Here is a 6,000-nt window from a genome sequence, read left to right on the forward strand (position 1 = left end):
CAGCACACAGTAGGGAAGGCATTGGTGACTCTTAAAGAGAGATGAGTAGAAGAACTAGCTCGGCTCTGTAGATAATGGTATAGTGTTCACAAAAAATCTCACTCAGTCAGATAGCTAGACATCAATGGATGCACAATTTGTTTACAGTGACGTCCAGGATATGTCATCATTAAGTCCCTGAATATGGCTTCTAAGAAGGAAAATCCATCTCTGTTCCTTCTTAAATAGGAACTTCGATATATCGCTGATGTGGGGAGGAATGTAAGGCTGCTCTAGGACTAGCCACTTCATTTCCTCAGCTGAGTGTCTAAAATCCAGGAAATGATTCGTGAGTTTGGTGGCCTGTTTGCGACACCTGATGGTACTCTTGTGTTCCCCAATTCTCAGTTTAATTTTTCGAGTGGTGTAGCCGATATATCTTAAGGAACAAGGGCAGGTGATCATGTAAATAATGTTGTCAGTGTTACAATTTGTATGTTTCTTAAGAATCCACGTTCTGCCTATCCCTATGTCGACTGTGTTAGTCTTAGCCGTCTGGGGGCAAACACTACATGATCCACACGGATGGTGACCAGAGACCGGCGGAAGACCCCATAAGGTTGCCGAACTATCAGTGTTGAAAGTCCGAGGTCTAGTATGGACAAGGGTGTCTCGCAAGCTTGGTGCTCTTTTAAATGCAAAAAGAGGCGAGGGGATGTTGGCGTCAGTAGTATTTAGAATCCCCCAATGTTTGAGAACTGATTTTTGGATGATGTTTGACAATGCATTGAATGTGCTGACAAATGTAAGTCGTTCCAATGGTGGTTTGACTGGACGTCTTTCAATCAATGCCTCACGATTATTATTTGATGCACGTTTCCATGCTCTTTTTACAAGGTGTTTTGGATATTGACGATCCTGAAGTTGGGTGGCTAACACAGTAGCATGTTTGTTAAACAGATCCCTTGATGAACAATTCCTCCTGACTCGGAGGAATTGACCTACCAGGAGATTTTCCCTTAGGGAGCGTGGGTGGTGACTGTTAAAAAGTAGAAGTGAGTTTCTCGCCATTGGTTTCGTGAATAGCTCACTTTGAAGGCCACCAGCTTCTGGAAAAATAGATAAATCCAGAAAGGAGAGTCTCTCATGACTGTACTCTAGCGTAAAATTAAAATGTTGATTACGCTCATTGAGCCATAGATGGAATGCCTGAATTTCTATGACGGAGCCCGCCATACCACCAGCACATCGTCTATATACCTCTTCCATAGCACCAGATGGTCAAGAAATGGGTTGCTATGGTTGAGGATGTGGTTTTGTTCAAATTGGTGTACGTAGAGGTTGGCGAGGCTTGGGGCAAAGACACTCAACATGGAGGTCCCGGAGATTTGGAGGAACAATTGACCTTCAAATTTGAAGAAATTTTTCTTCATAGCCAGTTCTGCACAGGATAAAATAAAGTTGACAGGGGTAATGCTGTCAAGATCCTCCACCGACAACAGACTTCTGATAGTATCTAGTGTGTCTTGCTGAGGTATACAAGTGTAGAGCGACTCTACATCAAAGCTGACCAGCAGATCAGTCTCTACATTGTATTCTACAGTTGGTAAAAGTCTAAGAACATCCGCTGTATCCTCAAGATATGTAGGCATTTTCTTGACTAGCGGTCTAAGGAAAAAATCCACGAAAGTGGAAAGAGGTTCCAAGAGGGAACCAATCCCTGAAATTATGGGACGCCCTGGTGGTGGTCTAGTGGCTTTGTGAATTTTTGGTAGACAGTAAAAACCCGGGATGATGGGTTTCTTTGACACCAGGAATCTGGCTTCCTGTGGTGTGATCCAACCTTCAGTGTTTCCTTCATCTACTAGAGTTTTGATTTCAGTAAGTAGATGTGGAGTGGGATCTTCAGTCAGGCGTTGATAAAATTTGTCATTATCTAATTGTCTCAGGCATTCCTGTCGGTATTGGGTCAAATCCATAATTACAGTGGCTCCCCCTTTGTCCGCAGATTTTATAATGATAGAAGGATCTTGCGAGAGACTTTTGAGGGCCTGTTGTTCTGATTTGGAAAAGTTATGGAAAATCCGCTGATCAACATCCTGCAATTGTGCGACATCATGTCTGACTGCCTGTTCAAAGGTGGTAACGTGAGACGGAACTTGGTGACTCAAAGGAGTAAAGGTAGATGTCGGACGTAATCCTGTGTTAGTAGGTATAGCATCTCCAGATTGAGAGTCCTCAGTTCTATCTTTGAAGAAGAAGTGAAGACGCACTTTTCGAAAAAACTTCTCAAGTTCAGTTCTCATGAGGAATGGATCTCCTCGATTGGTAGGTACAAAGCCTAAGCCCTTTCCAAGGACTGTCTGCTCGACAGTTGTCAGAGCACGGGAACTTAAGTTAACTATCAAATTCCGCTCGTCTCTGCGCTGGTACTCTGCTGAGCTGCTTTCCTGCTCCGGGTATTGGGGAATGTCTGGTCGGCCTCCCACTGGACAGTCTGTGGTCCTCTTCTTCTGCCTCGGTTTTGTCCCCGGCCACGTCCTAAAAAAGACTGATCCGGGAAAAACTGAGGATACTGATATGGATTCAGCTGTTGTGCAAATGGTGGTGGTGGTTGAAAACCCCATGTACCTGGTGGCCACCAAGGGCCAGGATTTTGATAGTTGCCTGGATGTTGGTTATACATGCCACCTCTCTGACGGCCACCTCTTTTGAATGGTCGTTGTTGTTGACCACCCCCCTTGGGATAGATTCCGGTATGGCCAGGTGCCTCTGAATCACTGGAATTCGAGTCAGAGCCAGAAGATGAATAATTAGAGCCATAATGTCTTCCCTTACTATTGAAGCTTGGAGCTACATAGTTATCACTAGTGTATGGATAGACTTTCACTAGGGAGAATCGTTCTAGGTCTTTCTTAAATGTATCCATTTTACTTGTTAAGATATTGTCTTTGTAGTCTTTATTGGCTTTGTTAGTTTCATCAAGGCGTTTCTTGAATAAAGTACTACAAGTGGCCTTGATCTGACCTTCAAGTATCTGGATGTCTATAAGGATAGCATCGGCTAACCTTTTGGCCGTGCTGATGATCAGTATCAGCCAGTCCCGCGTGCAATGCCACGCTATAAGGGACCAGTCACGTAGAAAGACTTTATCGGTCAGGAAGAGCCTGGGTGTGTTCGTAACAATAAGGCCTGTCGGGGCACATTTTCCTCTGAGGTATTGTGCCATGATGGCTCCATGGATAGAGGTGCGTGTATGTGATTTCTTCAGATTGAGCAGCGTCAGCCAGTCATCCTTAGCTATGCTGGGAGTCTCAGGCAGTGAATCTAATAGGCATGGGTTTTCATCTAAAATAGTTTTAAACATATCGTCATCAAATGCCAATCCGGCAAAGTCAGCCATAGTTCAAGAGGGAGTCTCCAAAGTAATCAACTAGATGAGCAAAAAGAAGGGGTATACCCTTTTAAAAAAAACGTTTAATACAGAAAGACCCGCAACATAAGTTGCTCTAAATACTGAAAAAATTAGATGGGGGAGGGTCAGAAGGGCATCTTTAACGACCAAGGCAACTTGGGCCCCTACAACAACTAGCAAAACACAAGGAAGTGGCCTGGTCAAAATTATTGTAAGTGTGCCATGTTGAGTCTAGAACCGTGAGTCCATTAATAACACTAAAGTGATAGCTGGGCGCCTAGATGCTCCTTGGAGCGATTGCCGCGCGTTACAAATTGGCACTTACATTACATTACATTACAGCACAGGGCTAGAAGAAATTCCCATCAGCCCACCCATCTGGTGGAGTATCGTCATGTGGGAGATGTATCATAAATCCAAATCTTGATCAGCGCACCTGGTAATGATGCAAAGATGGATTTCGTAGATATAGTCTTAGACCACAGTGCTTCACTGGTGATGCTAATGGAGTGCAGTGCAAGTGAAAAGTGAAAGTGAAGATAAAATTGACTCAAAGGACCAAAAGTCAGTTTATTAGGTATGGTACTAGAGTCAAACTTAAAAACAACGCCCAATAGTTTTAAATAATAACTATATCAAGGCATAGTGTATTGAGGTCGACATGTTTCAGCTAGATGGGCAACTGGTCCTAGCTTTCTTCAGGACCTGGTGAATAATGCGACTGCAAGCTACAGTAAATAAATTACAATAGTAGTGGACTTGTAATGGATAAATCCTACCAGTTACTCTGAGCCCAGATGTATACTGGTGGTAATCCAGTCGTGCGGTATTTCCTAAAACAAAAGAGAAGGTGTACAACTAAATAAACGTGTATAATGGTTCAACACATACCTTCCCACCCAGCACAAACAGTCCAACAGGAACGAACCTTATCCACAGTGTTTCCAAATTTCCTAGCAGGATGCATGCTACTGGTCACTGGTGTCTGGCTTTACCACAACTACCAACAGGGCCTTGTGCTCCAAACACCAGGCACCAGTGTCAGCCCTCTTTGTCAGTACTCATCCACTAACTCTCGTGGAAAGCATAGTTCTAGTGGTGTGGTTTTTGCACATTGGAGTGTGTGTTTGTATACAGGGCCTGAAGGGATATCCGGTCATTGAAAACACTCCTCCCACACAACCCTACAGGCCCACTATGAAGCCTGCTTACCTGATAGTGAGTGTGAATGTTACAACAAAATGCCTGAGACTGGCAAATGGTTTTTGGAGCACAAGGCCCTGATATCATTTGCTTTCAACTTTAACACGACATAGCAGTGTCAGCTAACTTGCTAGTCCACACACCCTCACTGTGAGATACACAAAGGCACAGAGGAGTTAGCGATGCTGGGTGGGATGAGGAGTACTTGCAGTGGCGGTTCGTCCATTGGGGGCGTTGGGGCGTAGCCCCACTAGCCATGGACGACCGTCACTGCTGTCACTGGTCTGACACACTGCACACAGCACACTGCGCAAAAAGTAAAAAGTATAAAGTACAATTATGAGCGCGCACAGAATAAACGACAGTGCAGTCATAATTGAGGCCGGAGTCACAACGTGACATCATCGCGATCGTGGGGGGCGGGCCTGCGGCAGTGCAGCGTGTGACTCACTGTGAATATCAGCGTCTGTGGCAGGCAGCAGTGTGCGCATTTAGGACACGTCATTATTATGACTTGCCCACGCATGCGCACACAGGCAATAGCCCCTTCCCTCCTCCTCCTCCCTTAGCTGTCACACAGACAGAGACCCGGGGGAGCCGGGTCTCATTATGGGCAGTTTTAGCCCTGCACTTTAGCCAATCCTGGCGCAGTGGCGATGTTATGCTGCGCCAGGATTGGCTGAGTTAACGAGGATGATGGTGCTGCCGTGCGTGGGTTGGAGGCTGACTGCCCGATCTCTGGTGAACAGAAGGCAACGCGAGGATAGGAGAGATCTTTTGAGGCTCCAATGTTCGTGACCAATCACTGCAGGGCTTTAATATGATGCCTTGCAGTGATGGACCCCTACTCCTGTTGCCGCGCTGGAGTTTAAATCTACTTCCAGCTCCTGCGTATATTTGCCTCCAGGACGACGAAGATCGAAGTGTGGATGGTGCAGGTGCAGTTGAGACGAGTGGTGGTATTTATTCCTCATTCCCAATCTGACCACCACCATGTCACTCGTCATCTCTCTGACTACATGCCACGCTCAGGCCCGGGCCTGGCCTCACAGCAAGCCCGCAGCAAGGCAGCACTGTCAGTGTTGGCCTAATGGCCTCAGAGACGCTGAAGCAGGCAGCCGCCCGTGTGTAAAAATAGAAGGTAAAAAAACCACATCAAAAGTGTACTGTTTACCGTTTCAAATCCCTGTTGGGTGGGATTGGGCTGTAATGCTGTTTACTTTGCACTATAAAAATTGCTGTAATAAGGGTATATAAATATGTGTACTGTACGTGGTTAAACTTCTGCCGCCCTTGGAGCTGGCCTGACGTTCAAACTGTCTGTGCCGATTCCTTCGTTCATGACAGCTGATGTTCCTTCCCCATACCTGTGCAGCTGTCTCCGGTCACACTCCCTTCTTACT

This window comes from Lissotriton vulgaris, chromosome 2_2, assembly GCF_964263255.1.
Source record: "Lissotriton vulgaris chromosome 2_2, aLisVul1.2, whole genome shotgun sequence".
Classification (NCBI taxonomy): domain Eukaryota; kingdom Metazoa; phylum Chordata; class Amphibia; order Caudata; family Salamandridae; genus Lissotriton; species Lissotriton vulgaris.